Here is a 25,274-nt window from a genome sequence, read left to right as displayed (position 1 = left end):
TTTTCTAGCTCCTCGTATTTTTCACACCTTTTCACGCTCCTCGTATTTTTCACACCTTTTCACGCTCCTCGTATTTTTCACACCTTTTCATGCTCTTCATATTTTTCAGACCTTTTCATGCTCCTGTATTTCTCCGACTTTTCATGCTCCTCGTATTTTTCAAACCTTTTCATGCTCCTCGTATTTTTCAAACTTTTTCTAGCTCCTCGTATTTTTCACACCTATTCATGCTCCTCGTATTTCTAGACCTTTTCACGCTCCTTGTATTTTTCACATCTTTTCATGCTCCTTGCATTTTCACACCTTTTCATATTCCTCGTATTTTTCAGACCTATTCATGCTACTCCTAATTTTCACACCTTTTCATGCTCCTTGTATTTTTCACACCTATTCATGCTCATCGTATTTTTCAGACCTTTTCATGCTCCTCGTATTTTTCACACCTTTTCATGCTCCTCGTATTTTTCAGACCTTTTTATGCTCCTCCTATTTCTAGACCTTTTCATGCTCCTTGTATTTTTCACACCTTTTCATGCTCCTCGTATTTTTCAGACCTTTTCGTGCTCTTCTTTTTTTTCACACCTTTTCATGCTCTTCATATTTTTCAGACCTTTTCATGCTCTTCATATTTTTCACAACTTTTCAGGCTGTTCATATTTTTCAGACCTTTTCATGCACCTCGTATTTGGCAGAACATTTTATGCTCCTCATGTTTTTCATACCTTTTCATGCTCCTCGTATTTTTCACACCTTTTCGTGCTCCTCCTATTTTCACACCCTTTCAGGCTCTTCATATTTTTCAGACCTTTTCATGCTCCTCATATTTTTTCCACCTTTTAATGCTCCGCGTGTTTTTCACACCTTTTCATCCTCCTCGTATTTTTCAGGCCTTTTCATGCTTGGCGTATTTTTCAGATTTTTTCGTGTTCTTCATATTTTACACACTTTTTCATGCTCCTCGTATTTTTCAGACCTTTTTGGGCTCTTCATATTTTTCAGACCTTTTCATGCTCCTGTATTTCTCAGACTTTTTCATGCTCCTCGTATTTTTGAGACCTTTTCATGCTCTTCGTATTTTTCAAACTTTTTCTAGCTCCTCGTATTTTTCACACCTTTTCAAGCTTTTCATATTTTTCAGACCTTTTAATGCACCTCGTATTTTTCAGAATTTTTTAAGCTCCTCGCATTTTTCAAACCTCTCATGATCCTCGTATTTTTTCGGCCTTTTTATGCTCCTGGTATTTTTCACACCTTTTCATGCTCCTCGTATTTTTCACACATTTTCATGCAGCTCGTATTTTTCAGACCTTTTTATGCTCCTCCTATTTCTAGACCTTTTCATGCTCCTCGTATTTTTCACACCTTTTCATTCTCCCCGTATTTTTCACACCTTTTCATGCTCCTCCTATTTTCTAACTTTTTCATGATTCTCTTATTTCTCAGACCTCTTCAAGCTCCTCGTATTTCTCAGTCCTTTTCATGTTCCTCGCGTTTTTCCCACCTTTTCATGCTCCGTGTATTTCTCACACCTTTTCATGCTCCTCGTATTTTTCACACATTTTCATTCTCCTCGTGTTTTTCCAGCTTTTCATGCTCCTCGTATTTTTCAGACCTTTTCAGGCTCTTCATATTATTCAGACCTTCTCATGCACCTCATATTTTTCAGAACTTTTTTTTACCTCGTATTTTTCACACCTTTTCATGCTTCTCGTATTTCTCAGACCTTTTCATGCTCCTCATATTTTTCACCCCTTTTCATGCTCCTCGTATTTTTCACACCTTTTTGTGCTTCTCCTATTTTCCACACCTTTTTGTGCTCTTCATATTTTCAGACCTTTTCATGCTCCTCATATTTTTCAGATTTTTTCATGCTCCTCGCATTTCTCCGATCTTTTCATGCTCCACGTATTTCTCCGACCTTTTAATGCTCCTCATATTTCTCAGACATATTCATGCTCCTTGTATTTCTCAGACTTTTCATGCTCCTCGTATTTTTCACACCTTCTCATGCTCCTCGTATTTTTCACACCTTTTCATTCTCCTCGTATTTTTCCAGCTTTTCATGCTAGTCGTATTTTTCACACCTTTTCAGGCTCTTCATATTTTTTAGACTTTTTCATGCACCTCATATTTTTCAGAACTTTTTATGCTCCTCGTATTTTTCACACTTTTTCATGCTTCTTGTATTTCTCAGACCTTGTCATGCTCCTCGTATTTTTCACACCTTTTCATGCTTCTTGTATTTCTCAGACCTTTTCATGCTCCTCGTATTTTTCAGACCTTTTCGTGCTCTTCAAATTTTTCACACCATTTCATGCTCTTCATATTTTTCAGACCTTTTCATGCTCTTCATATTTTTCACACCTTTTCAGGCTCTTCATATTTTTCAGACCTTTTCATGCACCTCGTATTTTGCAGAACTTTTTATGCTCCTCATGTTTTTCATACCTTTTCATGCTCCTCGTATTTTCCAGAACTTTTCATGCTCCTCATATTTTTCAGGCCTTTTCATGCTCCTCATATTTTTCAGGCCTTTTCATGCTCCTCGTATTTTTCACACCTTTTCATTCTCCCCGTATTTTTCACACCTTTTCATGCTCCTCCTATTTTCTGACATTTTCATGATCCTCTTATTTCTCAGACCTCTTCAAGCTCCTCGTATTTCTCAGTCCTTTTCATGTTCCTCGCGTTTTTCCCACCTTTTCATGCTCCGTGTATTTCTCACACCTTTTCATGCTCCTTGTATTTTTCACTCATTTTCATTCTTCTCGTGTTTTTCCAGCTTTTCATGCTCCTCGTATTTTCAGACCTTTTCAGGCTCTTCATATTTTTCAGGCCTTCTCATGCACCTCATATTTTTCAGAACTTTTTTTCTCCTCGTATTTTTCACACCTTTTCATGCTTCTCGTATTTCTCAGACCTTTTCATGCTCCTCATATTTTTCACACCTTTTCATGCTCCTCGTATTTTTCACACCTTTTCGTGCTTCTCCTATTTTCCACAACTTTTTTGCTCTTCATATTTTCAGACCTTTTCATGCTCCTCATATTTTTCAGATTTTTTCATGCTCCACGTATTTCTCCGACCTTTTAATGCTCCTCATATTTCTCAGACATATTCATGCTCCTTGTATTTCTCAGACTTTTCATGCTCCTCGTATTTTTCGCACCTTCTCATGCACCTCGTAGTCTTCAGACCTTTTCATGCTCCTCGTATTTTTCAGGCCATTTCATGCTCCTCGTATTTTTCACACCTTTTCATGCTCCTCGTATTTTCTGACTTTTTCATGATCCTCTTATTCCTCAGACCTCTTCATGCACCTCGTATTTTTCAGACCTTTTCATACTCCTCGTATTTTTCACACCTTTTCATTCTCCTCTTTTTTTTCAGACCTTTTTATGCTCCTCCTATTTCTAGAGCTGTTCATGCTCCTCGTATTTTTCACACCTTTTCGTGCTCCTCGTATTTTTCAGACCTTTTCGTTCTCTTCATATTTTTCACACCTTTTCGTGCTCTTCATATTTTTCAGACCTTTTCATGGTCTTCATATTTTTCACACCTTTTCAGGCTCTTCATATTTTTCAGACATTTTCATGTACCTCATATTTTCAGAACTTTTTATGCTCCTCGTATTTTTCAGACCTTTTCATGCTCCTCATATTTTTTAGGCCTTTTCATTCTCCTCCTATTTTTCACACCTTTTCATGATTCTCGTATTTTTCACACCTTTTCATGCACCTCGTATTTTTCAGACCTTTTCATGCTTCTTGTATTTTTCACACCTTTACATGCTCCTCGTATTTTTCAGACCTATTTATGCTTCTCCTATTTCTAGACCTTTTCATGCTCCTCGTATTTTTCACACCTTTTTGGGCTCCTCGTATTTTTCAGACCTTTTAGTGCCCCTCACATTTTTCAGACCTTTTCGTGGCACTTCATATTTTTCACACCTTTTCATGCTCCTCGTATTTTTCAGACTTTTTCATGCTCCTCTTATTTTTCAAACTTTTTCTAGCTCCTCGTATTTTTCACACCTTTTCACGCTCCTCGTATTTTTCACACCTTTTCACGCTCCTCGTATTTTTCACACCTTTTCATGCTCTTCATATTTTTCAGACCTTTTCATGCTCCTGTATTTCTCCGACTTTTCATGCTCCTCGTATTTTTCAAACCTTTTCATGCTCCTCGTATTTTTCAAACTTTTTCTAGCTCCTCGTATTTTTCACACCTATTCATGCTCCTCGTATTTCTAGACCTTTTCACGCTCCTTGTATTTTTCACATCTTTTCATGCTCCTTGCATTTTCACACCTTTTCATATTCCTCGTATTTTTCAGACCTATTCATGCTACTCCTAATTTTCACACCTTTTCATGCTCCTTGTATTTTTCACACCTATTCATGCTCATCGTATTTTTCAGACCTTTTCATGCTCCTCGTATTTTTCACACCTTTTCATGCTCCTCGTATTTTTCAGACCTTTTTATGCTCCTCCTATTTCTAGACCTTTTCATGCTCCTTGTATTTTTCACACCTTTTCATGCTCCTCGTATTTTTCAGACCTTTTCGTGCTCTTCTTTTTTTTCACACCTTTTCATGCTCTTCATATTTTTCAGACCTTTTCATGCTCTTCATATTTTTCACAACTTTTCAGGCTGTTCATATTTTTCAGACCTTTTCATGCACCTCGTATTTGGCAGAACATTTTATGCTCCTCATGTTTTTCATACCTTTTCATGCTCCTCGTATTTTTCACACCTTTTCGTGCTCCTCCTATTTTCACACCCTTTCAGGCTCTTCATATTTTTCAGACCTTTTCATGCTCCTCATATTTTTTCCACCTTTTAATGCTCCGCGTGTTTTTCACACCTTTTCATCCTCCTCGTATTTTTCAGGCCTTTTCATGCTTGGCGTATTTTTCAGATTTTTTCGTGTTCTTCATATTTTACACACTTTTTCATGCTCCTCGTATTTTTCAGACCTTTTTGGGCTCTTCATATTTTTCAGACCTTTTCATGCTCCTGTATTTCTCAGACTTTTTCATGCTCCTCGTATTTTTGAGACCTTTTCATGCTCTTCGTATTTTTCAAACTTTTTCTAGCTCCTCGTATTTTTCACACCTTTTCAAGCTTTTCATATTTTTCAGACCTTTTAATGCACCTCGTATTTTTCAGAATTTTTTAAGCTCCTCGCATTTTTCAAACCTCTCATGATCCTCGTATTTTTTCGGCCTTTTTATGCTCCTGGTATTTTTCACACCTTTTCATGCTCCTCGTATTTTTCACACATTTTCATGCAGCTCGTATTTTTCAGACCTTTTTATGCTCCTCCTATTTCTAGACCTTTTCATGCTCCTCGTATTTTTCACACCTTTTCATTCTCCCCGTATTTTTCACACCTTTTCATGCTCCTCCTATTTTCTGACTTTTTCATGATCCTCTTATTTCTCAGACCTCTTCAAGCTCCTCGTATTTCTCAGTCCTTTTCATGTTCCTCGCGTTTTTCCCACCTTTTCATGCTCCGTGTATTTCTCACACCTTTTCATGCTCCTCGTATTTTTCACACATTTTCATTCTCCTCGTGTTTTTCCAGCTTTTCATGCTCCTCGTATTTTTCAGACCTTTTCAGGCTCTTCATATTTTTCAGACCTTCTCATGCACCTCATATTTTTCAGAACTTTTTTTTACCTCGTATTTTTCACACCTTTTCATGCTTCTCGTATTTCTCAGACCTTTTCATGATCCTCATATTTTTCACCCCTTTTCATGCTCCTCGTATTTTTCACACCTTTTTTTGCTTCTCCTATTTTCCACACCTTTTTGTGCTCTTCATATTTTCAGACCTTTTCATGCTCCTCATATTTTTCAGATTTTTTCATGCTCCTCGCATTTCTCCGATCTTTTCATGCTCCACGTATTTCTCCGACCTTTTAATGCTCCTCATATTTCTCAGACATATTCATGCTCCTTGTATTTCTCAGACTTTTCATGCTCCTCGTATTTTTCACACCTTCTCATGCTCCTCGTATTTTTCACACCTTTTCATTCTCCTCGTATTTTTCCAGCTTTTCATGCTAGTCGTATTTTTCACACCTTTTCAGGCTCTTCATATTTTTTAGACTTTTTCATGCACCTCATATTTTTCAGAACTTTTTATGCTCCTCGTATTTTTCACACCTTTTCATGCTTCTTGTATTTCTCAGACCTTGTCATGCTCCTCGTATTTTTCACACCTTTTCATGCTTCTTGTATTTCTCAGACCTTTTCATGCTCCTCGTATTTTTCAGACCTTTTCGTGCTCTTCATATTTTTCACACCATTTCATGCTCTTCATGTTTTTCAGACCTTTTCATGCTCTTCATATTTTTCACACCTTTTCAGGCTCTTCATATTTTTCAGACCTTTTCATGCACCTCGTATTTTGCAGAACTTTTTATGCTCCTCATGTTTTTCATACCTTTTCATGCTCCTCGTATTTTCCAGAACTTTTCATGCTCCTCATATTTTTCAGGCCTTTTCATGCTCCTCATATTTTTCAGGCCTTTTCATGCTCCTCGTATTTTTCACACCTTTTCATGCTCCTCCTATTTTCTGACATTTTCATGATCCTCTTATTTCTCAGACCTCTTCAAGCTCCTCGTATTTCTCAGTCCTTTTCATGTTCCTCGCGTTTTTCCCACCTTTTCATGCTCCGTGTATTTCTCACACCTTTTCATGCTCCTTGTATTTTTCACTCATTTTCATTCTTCTCGTGTTTTTCCAGCTTTTCATGCTCCTCGTATTTTCAGACCTTTTCAGGCTCTTCATATTTTTCAGGCCTTCTCATGCACCTCATATTTTTCAGAACTTTTTTTCTCCTCGTATTTTTCACACCTTTTCATGCTTCTCGTATTTCTCAGACCTTTTCATGCTCCTCATATTTTTCACACCTTTTCATGCTCCTCGTATTTTTCACACCTTTTCGTGCTTCTCCTATTTTCCACAACTTTTTTGCTCTTCATATTTTCAGACCTTTTCATGCTCCTCATATTTTTCAGATTTTTTCATGCTCCTCGCATTTCTCCGAACTTTTCATGCTCCACGTATTTCTCCGACCTTTTAATGCTCCTCATATTTCTCAGACATATTCATGCTCCTTGTATTTCTCAGACTTTTCATGCTCCTCGTATTTTTCGCACCTTCTCATGCACCTCGTAGTCTTCAGACCTTTTCATGCTCCTCGTATTTTTCAGGCCATTTCATGCTCCTCGTATTTTTCACAACTTTTCATGCACCTCGTATTTTTCAGACCTTTTCATGCGCTTTGTATTTTTCACACCTAGTTATGCTCCTCGTAGTCTTCATACCTTTTCATGCTCCTCCTATACTTCAGACCTTTTTATGCACCTCATATTTTTCAGAACTTTTTACGCTCCTCATATTTCTCAGAGCTTTTCATGCTCCTCGTATTTTTCACACTTTTTCATACTCCTCGTATTTCTCACACCTTTTCTTGCTCCTCGTATTTTTCACACCTTTTCATGCTCCTTGTATTTTTCAGACCTTTTCGTGCTCTTCATATTTTTCACACTTTTTCATGCTCTTCATATTTTTCACACCTTTTCATGCTCTTCGTATTTTTCACACCTTTTCAGGCTCTTCATATTTTTCAGACCTTTTCATGCACCTCGTATTTTGCAGAACTTTTTATGCTGCTTATGTTTTTCATACCTTTTCATGCTCCTCGTATTTTACACACCTTTTCATGCTCCTCTTATTTTTCAGGCCTTTTCATGCTCCTCATATTTTCAGGCCTTTTCATGCTCCTCGTATTTTTCACAACTTTTCATGCTCCTCGCATTTTCACACCTTTTCATGCTCCTCGTATTTTTCGGACCTATTCATGCTACTCCTAATTTTCACACCTTTTCATGCTCCTCGTATTTTTCACACCTATTCATGTTCCTCGTTTTTTTCAGACCTTTTCATGCTCCTCGTATTTTTCACACCTTTTCATGCTCCTCGTATTTTTCAGACCTTTTAATGCTCCTCCTATTTCTAGACCTTTTCATGCTCCTCATATTTTTCACACCTTTTCATGCTCCTCGTATTTTTCAGACTTTTTCGTGTTCCTCCTATTTTTCACAACTTTTTGGGCTCTTCATATTTTTCAGTCCTTTTCATGCTCTTCATATTTTTCAGACCTTTTCAGGCTCTTCATATTTTTCATAACTTTTCATGCTCCTGTATTTCTCAGTTTTTTTCATGCCCCTTGAATTTTTCAGACTTTTTCATGCTCCTCCTTTTTTTCAAACTTTTTCTAGCTCCTCGTGTATTTCACACCTTTTCATGCTTCTCGTATTTTTCACCCCTTTTCATGCACCTCTTATTTTTCAGACCTTTTCATGCTTCTTGTGTTTTTCATACCTTTACATGCTCCTCGTATGTTTCAGACCTTTTTATGCTTCTCCTATTTCTAGACCTTTTCGTGCTCCTCGCATTTTTCAGACCTTTTCATGCTCCTCATATTTTTCACACGTTTTCATACTCCTCATATTTTTCAGACCTTTTCATGCTCCTCGTATTTTTCAGGCCATTTCATGCTCCTCGTATTTTTCAGACCTTTTCATGCTCCTCGTATTTTTCATCCTTTTTCAATCTCCTCATATTCTTCAAACCATTTCATGCCCCTCATAATTCTCATACATTTTCATGCTCCTCGTTTTTCTCAGACCTTTTCATGCTCCTCATATTTTTCACACCTTTTCATGCTCCTCGTACTTTTCACACCTTTTCGTTCTCCTCCTATTTTTTACACATTTTCGTGCTCTTCATATTTTTCAGAGCTTTTCATGCTCCTCATATTTTTCAGACGTTTTCATACTCCTCATATTTTTCAGACCTTTTCATGCTCCTCGTATTTTTCAGACCTTTTCATGCTCCACGTATTTTTCAGCCTTTTTCAATCTCCTCATATTCTTCAAACCTTTTCATGCCCCTCATATTTCTCAGACATTTTCATGCTCCTCGTTTTTCTCAGACCTTTTCATGCTCCCCGTATTTTTCACACCTTTTCATGCTCCTCGTTGTTGACACCTTTTCATGCTCGTATTTTTCACACCTTTTCATGCTCCTCGTATTTTTCACACGTTCTCATGCTCCTCGTATTTTTCACACCTTTTCATTCTCCTCGTATTTTTCCAGCTTTTCATGCTAGTCGTATTTTTCACACCTTTTCAGGCTCTTCATATTTTTTAGACTTTTTCATGCACCTCATATTTTTCAGAACTTTTTATGCTCCTCGTATTTTTCACACCTTTTCATGCTTCTTGTATTTCTCAGACCTTGTCATGCTCCTCGTATTTTTCACACCTTTTCATGCTTCTTGTATTTCTCAGACCTTTTCATGCTCCTCGTATTTTTCAGACCTTTTCGTGCTCTTCATATTTTTCACACCATTTCATGCTCTTCATGTTTTTCAGACCTTTTCATGCTCTTCATATTTTTCACACCTTTTCAGGCTCTTCATATTTTTCAGACCTTTTCATGCACCTCGTATTTTGCAGAACTTTTTATGCTCCTCATGTTTTTCATACCTTTTCATGCTCCTCGTATTTTCCAGAACTTTTCATGCTCCTCATATTTTTCAGGCCTTTTCATGCTCCTCATATTTTTCAGGCCTTTTCATGCTCCTCGTATTTTTCACACCTTTTCATGCTCCTCCTATTTTCTGACATTTTCATGATCCTCTTATTTCTCAGACCTCTTCAAGCTCCTCGTATTTCTCAGTCCTTTTCATGTTCCTCGCGTTTTTCCCACCTTTTCATGCTCCGTGTATTTCTCACACCTTTTCATGCTCCTTGTATTTTTCACTCATTTTCATTCTTCTCGTGTTTTTCCAGCTTTTCATGCTCCTCGTATTTTCAGACCTTTTCAGGCTCTTCATATTTTTCAGGCCTTCTCATGCACCTCATATTTTTCAGAACTTTTTTTCTCCTCGTATTTTTCACACCTTTTCATGCTTCTCGTATTTCTCAGACCTTTTCATGCTCCTCATATTTTTCACACCTTTTCATGCTCCTCGTATTTTTCACACCTTTTCGTGCTTCTCCTATTTTCCACAACTTTTTTGCTCTTCATATTTTCAGACCTTTTCATGCTCCTCATATTTTTCAGATTTTTTCATGCTCCTCGCATTTCTCCGAACTTTTCATGCTCCACGTATTTCTCCGACCTTTTAATGCTCCTCATATTTCTCAGACATATTCATGCTCCTTGTATTTCTCAGACTTTTCATGCTCCTCGTATTTTTCGCACCTTCTCATGCACCTCGTAGTCTTCAGACCTTTTCATGCTCCTCGTATTTTTCAGGCCATTTCATGCTCCTCGTATTTTTCACAACTTTTCATGCACCTCGTATTTTTCAGACCTTTTCATGCGCTTTGTATTTTTCACACCTAGTTATGCTCCTCGTAGTCTTCATACCTTTTCATGCTCCTCCTATACTTCAGACCTTTTTATGCACCTCATATTTTTCAGAACTTTTTACGCTCCTCATATTTCTCAGAGCTTTTCATGCTCCTCGTATTTTTCACACTTTTTCATACTCCTCGTATTTCTCACACCTTTTCTTGCTCCTCGTATTTTTCACACCTTTTCATGCTCCTTGTATTTTTCAGACCTTTTCGTGCTCTTCATATTTTTCACACTTTTTCATGCTCTTCATATTTTTCACACCTTTTCATGCTCTTCATATTTTTCACACCTTTTCAGGCTCTTCATATTTTTCAGACCTTTTCATGCACCTCGTATTTTGCAGAACTTTTTATGCTGCTTATGTTTTTCATACCTTTTCATGCTCCTCGTATTTTACACACCTTTTCATGCTCCTCTTATTTTTCAGGCCTTTTCATGCTCCTCATATTTTCAGGCCTTTTCATGCTCCTCGTATTTTTCACAACTTTTCATGCTCCTCGCATTTTCACACCTTTTCATGCTCCTCGTATTTTTCGGACCTATTCATGCTACTCCTAATTTTCACACCTTTTCATGCTCCTCGTATTTTTCACACCTATTCATGTTCCTCGTTTTTTTCAGACCTTTTCATGCTCCTCGTATTTTTCACACCTTTTCATGCTCCTCGTATTTTTCAGACCTTTTAATGCTCCTCCTATTTCTAGACCTTTTCATGCTCCTCATATTTTTCACACCTTTTCATGCTCCTCGTATTTTTCAGACTTTTTCGTGTTCCTCCTATTTTTCACAACTTTTTGGGCTCTTCATATTTTTCAGTCCTTTTCATGCTCTTCATATTTTTCAGACCTTTTCAGGCTCTTCATATTTTTCATAACTTTTCATGCTCCTGTATTTCTCAGTTTTTTTCATGCCCCTTGAATTTTTCAGACTTTTTCATGCTCCTCCTTTTTTTCAAACTTTTTCTAGCTCCTCGTGTATTTCACACCTTTTCATGCTTCTCGTATTTTTCACCCCTTTTCATGCACCTCTTATTTTTCAGACCTTTTCATGCTTCTTGTGTTTTTCATACCTTTACATGCTCCTCGTATGTTTCAGACCTTTTTATGCTTCTCCTATTTCTAGACCTTTTCGTGCTCCTCGCATTTTTCAGACCTTTTCATGCTCCTCATATTTTTCACACGTTTTCATACTCCTCATATTTTTCAGACCTTTTCATGCTCCTCGTATTTTTCAGGCCATTTCATGCTCCTCGTATTTTTCAGACCTTTTCATGCTCCTCGTATTTTTCATCCTTTTTCAATCTCCTCATATTCTTCAAACCATTTCATGCCCCTCATAATTCTCATACATTTTCATGCTCCTCGTTTTTCTCAGACCTTTTCATGCTCCTCATATTTTTCACACCTTTTCATGCTCCTCGTACTTTTCACACCTTTTCGTTCTCCTCCTATTTTTTACACATTTTCGTGCTCTTCATATTTTTCAGAGCTTTTCATGCTCCTCATATTTTTCAGACGTTTTCATACTCCTCATATTTTTCAGACCTTTTCATGCTCCTCGTATTTTTCAGACCTTTTCATGCTCCACGTATTTTTCAGCCTTTTTCAATCTCCTCATATTCTTCAAACCTTTTCATGCCCCTCATATTTCTCAGACATTTTCATGCTCCTCGTTTTTCTCAGACCTTTTCATGCTCCCCGTATTTTTCACACCTTTTCATGCTCCTCGTTGTTGACACCTTTTCATGCTCGTATTTTTCACACCTTTTCATGCTCCTCGTATTTTTCACACATTTTCATGCAGCTGGTATTTTTCACATTTATTCATTCGCCTCGTAGTTTTCACACCTTTTCATGCTCCTCATATTTTTCACACCTTTTCATGCTCCTCATATTTTCTGACTTTTTCATGATCCTCTTATTTCTCAGACCTCTTCATGCTCCTCGTATTTCTCAGACCTTTTCATGTTCCTCGCGTTTTTCCCACCTTTTCATGCTCCGTGTATTTCTCACACCTTTTCATGCTCCTCGTATTTTTCACACATTTTCATTGTCCTCGTATTTTTCCAGCTTTTCATGCTCCTCGTATTTTTCACAACTTTTCAGGCTCTTCATATTTTTCAGACCTTTTCATGCACCTCATATTTTACAGAACTTTTTATGCTCCTCGTATTTTTCACACCTTTTCATGCTTCTTGTATTTCTCAGACCTTTTCATGCCCCTCGTATTTTTCACACTTTTTCATGCTCCTCGTATTTCTCACACCTTTTCATGGTCCTCGTATTTCTCAGACATTTTCATGCTCCTCATTTTTCTCAGACCTTTTCATGCTCCTTGTATTTTTCACACCTTTTCATCCTCCTCGTATTTTTCACACCTACTCATGCTCCTCGTTTTTGACACCTTTTCATGCTCCTCCTATTTTTCACACCGTTACATGCTCCTCATATTTTTCACACCTTTTCATGCTCCTCGTATTTTTCAGGCCTTTTTATGCTCCTCCTATTTCTAGACCTTTTCATGCTCCTTGTATTTTTCACACCTTTTCATGCTCCTCGTATTTTTCAGACCTTTTCGTGCTCTTCATATTTTTCACACTTTTTCATGCTTTTCATATTTTTTAGACCGTTTCATGCTCTTCATATTTTTCACACTTTTTCAGGCTCTTCATATTTTTCAGACCTTTTCATGCATCTCGTATTTTGCAGAACTTTTTATGCTCCTCATGTTTTTCATACCTTTTCATGCTCCTCGTATTTTCCACACCTTTTCATGCTCCTCATATTTTTCAGGCCTTTTCATGCTCCTCCTATTTTTCACACGTTTTCATGTTCCCCGTATTTTTCACACCTTTTCATGCTCCTCGTATTTTCTGACTTTTTCATGATCCTCTTATTCCTCAGACCTCTTCATGCACCTCGTATTTTTCAGACCTTTTCATACTCCTCGTATTTTTCACACCTTTTCATTCTCCTCTTTTTTTTCAGACCTTTTTATGCTCCTCCTATTTCTAGAGCTGTTCATGCTCCTCGTATTTTTCACACCTTTTCGTGCTCCTCGTATTTTTCAGACCTTTTCGTTCTCTTCATATTTTTCACACCTTTTCGTGCTCTTCATATTTTTCAGACCTTTTCATGGTCTTCATATTTTTCACACCTTTTCAGGCTCTTCATATTTTTCAGACATTTTCATGTACCTCATATTTTCAGAACTTTTTATGCTCCTCGTATTTTTCAGACCTTTTCATGCTCCTCATATTTTTTAGGCCTTTTCATTCTCCTCCTATTTTTCACACCTTTTCATGATTCTCGTATTTTTCACACCTTTTCATGCACCTCGTATTTTTCAGACCTTTTCATGCTTCGTGTATTTTTCACACCTTTACATGCTCCTCGTATTTTTCAGACCTATTTATGCTTCTCCTATTTCTAGACCTTTTCATGCTCCTCGTATTTTTCACACCTTTTTGTGCTCCTCGTATTTTTCAGACCTTTTAGTGCCCCTCACATTTTTCAGACCTTTTCGTGGCACTTCATATTTTTCACACCTTTTCATGCTCCTCGTATTTTTCAGACTTTTTCATGCTCCTCTTATTTTTCAAACTTTTTCTAGCTCCTCGTATTTTTCACACCTTTTCACGCTCCTCGTATTTTTCACACCTTTTCACGCTCCTCGTATTTTTCACACCTTTTCATGCTCTTCATATTTTTCAGACCTTTTCATGCTCCTGTATTTCTCCGACTTTTCATGCTCCTCGTATTTTTCAAACCTTTTCATGCTCCTCGTATTTTTCAAACTTTTTCTAGCTCCACGTATTTTTCACACCTATTCATGCTCCTCGTATTTCTAGACCTTTTCACGCTCCTTGTATTTTTCACATCTTTTCATGCTCCTTGCATTTTCACACCTTTTCATATTCCTCGTATTTTTCAGACCTATTCATGCTACTCCTAATTTTCACACCTTTTCATGCTCCTTGTATTTTTCACACCTATTCATGCTCATCGTATTTTTCAGACCTTTTCATGCTCCTCGTATTTTTCACACCTTTTCATGCTCCTCGTATTTTTCAGACCTTTTTATGCTCCTCCTATTTCTAGACCTTTTCATGCTCCTTGTATTTTTCACACCTTTTCATGCTCCTCGTATTTTTCAGACCTTTTCGTGCTCTTCTTTTTTTTCACACCTTTTCATGCTCTTCATATTTTTCAGACCTTTTCATGCTCTTCATATTTTTCACAACTTTTCAGGCTGTTCATATTTTTCAGACCTTTTCATGCACCTCGTATTTGGCAGAACATTTTATGCTCCTCATGTTTTTCATACCTTTTCATGCTCCTCGTATTTTTCACACCTTTTCGTGCTCCTCCTATTTTCACACCCTTTCAGGCTCTTCATATTTTTCAGACCTTTTCATGCTCCTCATATTTTTTCCACCTTTTAATGCTCCGCGTGTTTTTCACACCTTTTCATCCTCCTCGTATTTTTCAGGCCTTTTCATGCTTGGCGTATTTTTCAGATTTTTTCGTGTTCTTCATATTTTACACACTTTTTCATGCTCCTCGTATTTTTCAGACCTTTTTGGGCTCTTCATATTTTTCAGACCTTTTCATGCTCCTGTATTTCTCAGACTTTTTCATGCTCCTCGTATTTTTGAGACCTTTTCATGCTCTTCGTATTTTTCAAACTTTTTCTAGCTCCTCGTATTTTTCACACCTTTTCACGCTCCTCGTATTTTTCACACCTTTTCACGCTCCTCGTATTTTTCACACCTTTTCATGCTCTTCATATTTTTCAGACCTTTTCATGCTCCTGTATTTCTCCGACTTTTCATGCTCCTCGTATTTTTCAAACCTTTTCATGCTCCTCGTATTTTCAAACTTTTTCTAGCTCCTCGTATTTTTCACACCTATTCATGCTCCTCGTATTTCTAGACCTTTTCACGCTCCTTGTATTTTTCACATCTTTTCATGCTCCTTGCATTTTCACACCTTTTCATATTCCTCGTATTTTTCAGACCTATTCATGCTACTCCTAATTTTCACACCTTTTCATGCTCCTTGTATTTTTCACACCTATTCATGCTCATCGTATTTTTCAGACCTTTTCATGCTCCTCGTATTTTTCACACCTTTTCATGCTCCTCGTATTTTTCAGACCTTTTTATGCTCCTCCTATTTCTAGACCTTTTCATGCTCCTCGTATTTTTCACACCTTTTCATGCTCCTCGTATTTTTCAGACCTTTTCGTGCTCTTCTTTTTTTTCACACCTTTTCATGCTCTTCATATTTTTCAGACCTTTTCATGCTCTCCATATTTTTCACAACTTTTCAGGCTGTTCATATTTTTCAGACCTTTTCATGCACCTCGTATTTGGCAGAACATTTTATGCTCCTCATGTTTTTCATACCTTTTCATGCTCCTCGTATTTTTCACACCTTTTCGTGCTCCTCCTATTTTCACACCCTTTCAGGCTCTTCATATTTTTCAGACCTTTTCATGCTCCTCATATTTTTTCCACCTTTTAATGCTCCGCGTGTTTTTCACACCTTTTCATCCTCCTCGTATTTTTCAGGCCTTTTCATGCTTGGCGTATTTTTCAGATTTTTTCGTGTTCTTCATATTTTACACACTTTTTCATGCTCCTCGTATTTTTCAGACCTTTTTGGGCTCTTCATATTTTTCAGACCTTTTCATGCTCCTGTATTTCTCAGACTTTTTCATGCTCCTCATATTTTTGAGACCTTTTCATGCTCTTCGTATTTTTCAAACTTTTTCTAGCTCCTCGTATTTTTCACACCTTTTCAAGCTTTTCATATTTTTCAGACCTTTTAATGCACCTCGTATTTTTCAGAATTTTTTAAGCTCCTCGCATTTTTCAAACCTCTCATGATCCTCGTATTTTTTCGGCCTTTTTATGCTCCTGGTATTTTTCACACCTTTTCATGCTCCTCGTATTTTTCACACATTTTCATGCAGCTCGTATTTTTCAGACCTTTTTATGCTCCTCCTATTTCTAGACCTTTTCATGCTCCTCGTATTTTTCACACCTTTTCATTCTCCCCGTATTTTTCACACCTTTTCATGCTCCTCCTATTTTCTGACTTTTTCATGATCCTCTTATTTCTCAGACCTCTTCAAGCTCCTCGTATTTCTCAGTCCTTTTCATGTTCCTCGCGTTTTTCCCACCTTTTCATGCTCCGTGTATTTCTCACACCTTTTCATGCTCCTCGTATTTTTCACACATTTTCATTCTCCTCGTGTTTTTCCAGCTTTTCATGCTCCTCGTATTTTTCAGACCTTTTCAGGCTCTTCATATTTTTCAGACCTTCTCATGCACCTCATATTTTTCAGAACTTTTTTTTACCTCGTATTTTTCACACCTTTTCATGCTTCTCGTATTTCTCAGACCTTTTCATGCTCCTCATATTTTTCACCCCTTTTCATGCTCCTCGTATTTTTCACACCTTTTTGTGCTTCTCCTATTTTCCACACCTTTTTGTGCTCTTCATATTTTCAGACCTTTTCATGCTCCTCATATTTTTCAGATTTTTTCATGCTCCTCGCATTTCTCCGATCTTTTCATGCTCCACGTATTTCTCCGACCTTTTAATGCTCCTCATATTTCTCAGACATATTCATGCTCCTTGTATTTCTCAGACTTTTCATGCTCCTCGTATTTTTCACACCTTCTCATGCTCCTCGTATTTTTCACACCTTTTCATGCTCCTCGTATTTTTCCAGCTTTTCATGCTAGTCGTATTTTTCACACCTTTTCAGGCTCTTCATATTTTTTAGACTTTTTCATGCACCTCATATTTTTCAGAACTTTTTATGCTCCTCGTATTTTTCACACCTTTTCATGCTTCTTGTATTTCTCAGACCTTGTCATGCTCCTCGTATTTTTCACACCTTTTCATGCTTCTTGTATTTCTCAGACCTTTTCATGCTCCTCGTATTTTTCAGACCTTTTCGTGCTCTTCAAATTTTTCACACCATTTCATGCTCTTCATATTTTTCAGACCTTTTCATGCTCTTCATATTTTTCACACCTTTTCAGGCTCTTCATATTTTTCAGACCTTTTCATGCACCTCGTATTTTGCAGAACTTTTTATGCTCCTCATGTTTTTCATACCTTTTCATGCTCCTCGTATTTTCCAGAACTTTTCATGCTCCTCATATTTTTCAGGCCTTTTCATGCTCCTCATATTTTTCAGGCCTTTTCATGCTCCTCGTATTTTTCACACCTTTTCATTCTCCCCGTATTTTTCACACCTTTTCATGCTCCTCCTATTTTCTGACATTTTCATGATCCTCTTATTTCTCAGACCTCTTCAAGCTCCTCGTATTTCTCAGTCCTTTTCATGTTCCTCGCGTTTTTCCCACCTTTTCATGCTCCGTGTATTTCTCACACCTTTTCATGCTCCTTGTATTTTTCACTCATTTTCATTCTTCTCGTGTTTTTCCAGCTTTTCATGCTCCTCGTATTTTCAGACCTTTTCAGGCTCTTCATATTTTTCAGGCCTTCTCATGCACCTCATATTTTTCAGAACTTTTTTTCTCCTCGTATTTTTCACACCTTTTCATGCTTCTCGTATTTCTCAGACCTTTTCATGCTCCTCATATTTTTCACACCTTTTCATGCTCCTCGTATTTTTCACACCTTTTCATGCTTCTCCTATTTTCCACAACTTTTTTGCTCTTCATATTTTCAGACCTTTTCATGCTCCTCATATTTTTCAGATTTTTTCATGCTCCTCGCATTTCTCCGAACTTTTCATGCTCCACGTATTTCTCCGACCTTTTAATGCTCCTCATATTTCTCAGACATATTCATGCTCCTTGTATTTCTCAGACTTTTCATGCTCCTCGTATTTTTCGCACCTTCTCATGCACCTCGTAGTCTTCAGACCTTTTCATGCTCCTCGTATTTTTCAGGCCATTTCATGCTCCTCGTATTTTTCACACCTTTTCATGCTCCTCGTATTTTCTGACTTTTTCATGATCCTCTTATTCCTCAGACCTCTTCATGCACCTCGTATTTTTCAGACCTTTTCATACTCCTCGTATTTTTCACACCTTTTCATTCTCCTCTTTTTTTTCAGACCTTTTTATGCTCCTCCTATTTCTAGAGCTGTTCATGCTCCTCGTATTTTTCACACCTTTTCGTGCTCCTCGTATTTTTCAGACCTTTTCGTTCTCTTCATATTTTTCACACCTTTTCGTGCTCTTCATATTTTTCAGACCTTTTCATGGTCTTCATATTTTTCACACCTTTTCAGGCTCTTCATATTTTTCAGACATTTTCATGTACCTCATATTTTCAGAACTTTTTATGCTCCTCGTATTTTTCAGACCTTTTCATGCTCCTCATATTTTTTAGGCCTTTTCATTCTCCTCCTATTTTTCACACCTTTTCATGATTCTCGTATTTTTCACACCTTTTCATGCACCTCGTATTTTTCAGACCTTTTCATGCTTCTTGTATTTTTCACACCTTTACATGCTCCTCGTATTTTTCAGACCTATTTATGCTTCTCCTATTTCTAGACCTTTTCATGCTCCTCGTATTTTTCACACCTTTTTGTGCTCCTCGTATTTTTCAGACCTTTTAGTGCCCCTCACATTTTTCAGACCTTTTCGTGGCACTTCATATTTTTCACACCTTTTCATGCTCCTCGTATTTTTCAGACTTTTTCATGCTCCTCTTATTTTTCAAACTTTTTCTAGCTCCTCGTATTTTTCACACCTTTTCACGCTCCTCGTATTTTTCACACCTTTTCACGCTCCTCGTATTTTTCACACCTTTTCATGCTCTTCATATTTTTCAGACCTTTTCATGCTCCTGTATTTCTCCGACTTTTCATGCTCCTCGTATTTTTCAAACCTTTTCATGCTCCTCGTATTTTTCAAACTTTTTCTAGCTCCACGTATTTTTCACACCTATTCATGCTCCTCGTATTTCTAGACCTTTTCACGCTCCTTGTATTTTTCACATCTTTTCATGCTCCTTGCATTTTCACACCTTTTCATATTCCTCGTATTTTTCAGACCTATTCATGCTACTCCTAATTTTCACACCTTTTCATGCTCCTTGTATTTTTCACACCTATTCATGCTCTTCGTATTTTTCAGACCTTTTCATGCTCCTCGTATTTTTCACACCTTTTCATGCTCCTCGTATTTTTCAGACCTTTTTATGCTCCTCCTATTTCTAGACCTTTTCATGCTCCTCGTATTTTTCACACCTTTTCATGCTCCTCATATTTTTCAGACCTTTTCGTGCTCTTCTTTTTTTTCACACCTTTTCATGCTCTTCATATTTTTCAGACCTTTTCATGCTCTCCATATTTTTCACAACTTTTCAGGCTGTTCATATTTTTCAGACCTTTTCATGCACCTCGTATTTGGCAGAACATTTTATGCTCCTCATGTTTTTCATACCTTTTCATGCTCCTCGTGTTTTTCACACCTTTTCGTGCTCCTCCTATTTTCACACCCTTTCAGGCTCTTCATATTTTTCAGACCTTTTCATGCTCCTCATATTTTTTCCACCTTTTAATGCTCCGCGTGTTTTTCACACCTTTTCATCCTCCTCGTATTTTTCAGGCCTTTTCATGCTTGGCGTATTTTTCAGATTTTTTCGTGTTCTTCATATTTTACACACTTTTTCATGCTCCTCGTATTTTTCAGACCTTTTTGGGCTCTTCATATTTTTCAGACCTTTTCATGCTCCTGTATTTCTCAGACTTTTTCATGCTCCTCGTATTTTTGAGACCTTTTCATGCTCTTCGTATTTTTCAAACTTTTTCTAGCTCCTCGTATTTTTCACACCTTTTCATGCTCCTCGTATTTTTCACACCTTTTCACGCTCCTCGTATTTTTCACACCTTTTCATGCTCTTCATATTTTTCAGACCTTTTCATGCTCCTGTATTTCTCCGACTTTTCATGCTCCTCGTATTTTTCAAACCTTTTCATGCTCCTCGTATTTTTCAAACTTTTTCTAGCTCCTCGTATTTTTCACACCTATTCATGCTCCTCGTATTTCTAGACCTTTTCACGCTCCTTGTATTTTTCACATCTTTTCATGCTCCTTGCATTTTCACACCTTTTCATATTCCTCGTATTTTTCAGACCTATTCATGCTACTCCTAATTTTCACACCTTTTCATGCTCTTGTATTTTTCACACCTATTCATGCTCATCGTATTTTTCAGACCTTTTCATGCTCCTCGTATTTTTCACACCTTTTCATGCTCCTCGTATTTTTCAGACCTTTTTATGCTCCTCCTATTTCTAGACCTTTTCATTCTCCTCGTATTTTTCACACCTTTTCATGCTCCTCGTATTTTTCAGACCTTTTCGTGCTCTTCTTTTTTTTCACACCTTTTCATGCTCTTCATATTTTTCAGACCTTTTCATGCTCTTCATATTTTTCACAACTTTTCAGGCTGTTCATATTTTTCAGACCTTTTCATGCACCTCGTATTTGGCAGAACATTTTATGCTCCTCATGTTTTTCATACCTTTTCATGCTCCTCGTATTTTTCACACCTTTTCGTGCTCCTCCTATTTTCACACCCTTTCAGGCTCTTCATATTTTTCAGACCTTTTCATGCTCCTCATATTTTTTCCACCTTTTAATGCTCCGCGTGTTTTTCACACCTTTTCATCCTCCTCGTATTTTTCAGGCCTTTTCATGCTTGGCGTATTTTTCAGATTTTTTCGTGTTCTTCATATTTTACACACTTTTTCATGCTCCTCGTATTTTTCAGACCTTTTTGGGCTCTTCATATTTTTCAGACCTTTTCATGCTCCTGTATTTCTCAGACTTTTTCATGCTCCTCGTATTTTTGAGACCTTTTCATGCTCTTCGTATTTTTCAAACTTTTTCTAGCTCCTCGTATTTTTCACACCTTTTCACGCTCCTCGTATTTTTCACACCTTTTCACGCTCCTCGTATTTTTCACACCTTTTCATGCTCTTCATATTTTTCAGACCTTTTCATGCTCCTGTATTTCTCCGACTTTTCATGCTCCTCGTATTTTTCAAACCTTTTCATGCTCCTCGTATTTTTCAAACTTTTTCTAGCTCCTCGTATTTTTCACACCTATTCATGCTCCTCGTATTTCTAGACCTTTTCACGCTCCTTGTATTTTTCACATCTTTTCATGCTCCTTGCATTTTCACACCTTTTCATATTCCTCGTATTTTTCAGACCTATTCATGCTACTCCTAATTTTCACACCTTTTCATGCTCCTTGTATTTTTCACACCTATTCATGCTCCTCATATTTTTCACACCTTTTCATGCTCCTCGTATATTTCACACCTTTTCATGCTCCTCGTATTTTTCAGACCTTTTTATGCTCCTCCTATTTCTAGACCTTTTCATGCTCCTCGTATTTTTCACACCTTTTCATGCTCCTCGTATTTTTCAGACCTTTTCGTGCTCTTCTTTTTTTTCACACCTTTTCATGCTCTTCATATTTTTCAGACCTTTTCATGCTCTCCATATTTTTCACAACTTTTCAGGCTGTTCATATTTTTCAGACCTTTTCATGCACCTCGTATTTGGCAGAACATTTTATGCTCCTCATGTTTTTCATACCTTTTCATGCTCCTCGTATTTTTCACACCTTTTCGTGCTCCTCCTATTTTCACACCCTTTCAGGCTCTTCATATTTTTCAGACCTTTTCATGCTCCTCATATTTTTTCCACCTTTTAATGCTCCGCGTGTTTTTCACACCTTTTCATCCTCCTCGTATTTTTCAGGCCTTTTCATGCTTGGCGTATTTTTCAGATTTTTTCGTGTTCTTCATATTTTACACACTTTTTCATGCTCCTCGTATTTTTCAGACCTTTTTGGGCTCTTCATATTTTTCAGACCTTTTCATGCTCCTGTATTTCTCAGACTTTTTCATGCTCCTCGTATTTTTGAGACCTTTTCATGCTCTTCGTATTTTTCAAACTTTTTCTAGCTCCTCGTATTTTTCACACCTTTTCAAGCTTTTCATATTTTTCAGACCTTTTAATGCACCTCGTATTTTTCAGAATTTTTTAAGCTCCTCGCATTTTTCAAACCTCTCATGATCCTCGTATTTTTTCGGCCTTTTTATGCTCCTGGTATTTTTCACACCTTTTCATGCTCCTCGTATTTTTCACACATTTTCATGCAGCTCGTATTTTTCAGACCTTTTTATGCTCCTCCTATTTCTAGACCTTTTCATGCTCCTCGTATTTTTCACACCTTTTCATTCTCCCCGTATTTTTCACACCTTTTCATGCTCCTCCTATTTTCTGACTTTTTCATGATCCTCTTATTTCTCAGACCTCTTCAAGCTCCTCGTATTTCTCAGTCCTTTTCATGTTCCTCGCGTTTTTCCCACCTTTTCATGCTCCGTGTATTTCTCACACCTTTTCATGCTCCTCGTATTTTTCACACATTTTCATTCTCCTCGTGTTTTTCCAGCTTTTCATGCTCCTCGTATTTTTCAGACCTTTTCAGGCTCTTCATATTTTTCAGACCTTCTCATGCACCTCATATTTTTCAGAACTTTTTTTTACCTCGTATTTTTCACACCTTTTCATGCTTCTCGTATTTCTCAGACCTTTTCATGATCCTCATATTTTTCACCCCTTTTCATGCTCCTCGTATTTTTCACACCTTTTTGTGCTTCTCCTATTTTCCACACCTTTTTGTGCTCTTCATATTTTCAGACCTTTTCATGCTCCTCATATTTTTCAGATTTTTTCATGCTCCTCGCATTTCTCCGATCTTTTCATGCTCCACGTATTTCTCCGACCTTTTAATGCTCCTCATATTTCTCAGACATATTCATGCTCCTTGTATTTCTCAGACTTTTCATGCTCCTCGTATTTTTCACACCTTCTCATGCTCCTCGTATTTTTCACACCTTTTCATTCTCCTCGTATTTTTCCAGCTTTTCATGCTAGTCGTATTTTTCACACCTTTTCAGGCTCTTCATATTTTTTAGACTTTTTCATGCACCTCATATTTTTCAGAACTTTTTATGCTCCTCGTATTTTTCACACCTTTTCATGCTTCTTGTATTTCTCAGACCTTGTCATGCTCCTCGTATTTTTCACACCTTTTCATGCTTCTTGTATTTCTCAGACCTTTTCATGCTCCTCGTATTTTTCAGACTTTTTCGTGCTCTTCATATTTTTCACACCATTTCATGCTCTTCATATTTTTCAGACCTTTTCATGCTCTTCATATTTTTCACACCTTTTCAGGCTCTTCATATTTTTCAGACCTTTTCATGCACCTCGTATTTTGCAGAACTTTTTATGCTCCTCATGTTTTTCATACCTTTTCATGCTCCTCGTATTTTCCAGAACTTTTCATGCTCCTCATATTTTTCAGGCCTTTTCATGCTCCTCATATTTTTCAGGCCTTTTCATGCTCCTCGTATTTTTCACACCTTTTCATTCTCCCCGTATTTTTCACACCTTTTCATGCTCCTCCTATTTTCTGACATTTTCATGATACTCTTATTTCTCAGACCTCTTCAAGCTCCTCGTATTTCTCAGTCCTTTTCATGTTCCTCGCGTTTTTCCCACCTTTTCATGCTCCGTGTATTTCTCACACCTTTTCATGCTCCTTGTATTTTTCACTCATTTTCATTCTTCTCGTGTTTTTCCAGCTTTTCATGCTCCTCGTATTTTCAGACCTTTTCAGGCTCTTCATATTTTTCAGGCCTTCTCATGCACTTCATATTTTTCAGAACTTTTTTTCTCCTCGTATTTTTCACACCTTTTCATGCTTCTCGTATTTCTCAGACCTTTTCATGCTCCTCATATTTTTCACACCTTTTCATGCTCCTCGTATTTTTCACACCTTTTCGTGCTTCTCCTATTTTCCACAACTTTTTTGCTCTTCATATTTTCAGACCTTTTCATGCTCCTCATATTTTTCAGATTTTTTCATGCTCCTCGCATTTCTCCGAACTTTTCATGCTCCACGTATTTCTCCGACCTTTTAATGCTCCTCATATTTCTCAGACATATTCATGCTCCTTGTATTTCTCAGACTTTTCATGCTCCTCGTATTTTTCGCACCTTCTCATGCACCTCGTAGTCTTCAGACCTTTTCATGCTCCTCGTATTTTTCAGGCCATTTCATGCTCCTCGTATTTTTCACAACTTTTCATGCACCTCGTATTTTTCAGACCTTTTCATGCGCTTTGTATTTTTCACACCTAGTTATGCTCCTCGTAGTCTTCATACCTTTTCATGCTCCTCCTATACTTCAGACCTTTTTATGCACCTCATATTTTTCAGAACTTTTTACGCTCCTCATATTTCTCAGAGCTTTTCATGCTCCTCGTATTTTTCACACTTTTTCATACTCCTCGTATTTCTCACACCTTTTCTTGCTCCTCGTATTTTTCACACCTTTTCATGCTCCTTGTATTTTTCAGACCTTTTCGTGCTCTTCATATTTTTCACACTTTTTCATGCTCTTCATATTTTTCACACCTTTTCATGCTCTTCATATTTTTCACACCTTTTCAGGCTCCTCGTATTTTTCAGACCTTTTCATGCACCTCGTATTTTGCAGAACTTTTTATGCTGCTTATGTTTTTCATACCTTTTCATGCTCCTCGTATTTTACACATCTTTTCATGCTCCTCTTATTTTTCAGGCCTTTTCATGCTCCTCATATTTTCAGGCCTTTTCATGCTCCTCGTATTTTTCACAACTTTTCATGCTCCTCGCATTTTCACACCTTTTCATGCTCCTCGTATTTTTCGGACCTATTCATGCTACTCCTAATTTTCACACCTTTTC

This window comes from Cervus elaphus, chromosome X, assembly GCF_910594005.1.
Source record: "Cervus elaphus chromosome X, mCerEla1.1, whole genome shotgun sequence".
NCBI classification, from domain to species: Eukaryota; Metazoa; Chordata; class Mammalia; order Artiodactyla; family Cervidae; genus Cervus; species Cervus elaphus.
The sequence above is the reverse complement of the archived record's forward strand: the minus strand, read 5'-3'. Positions refer to the sequence as shown.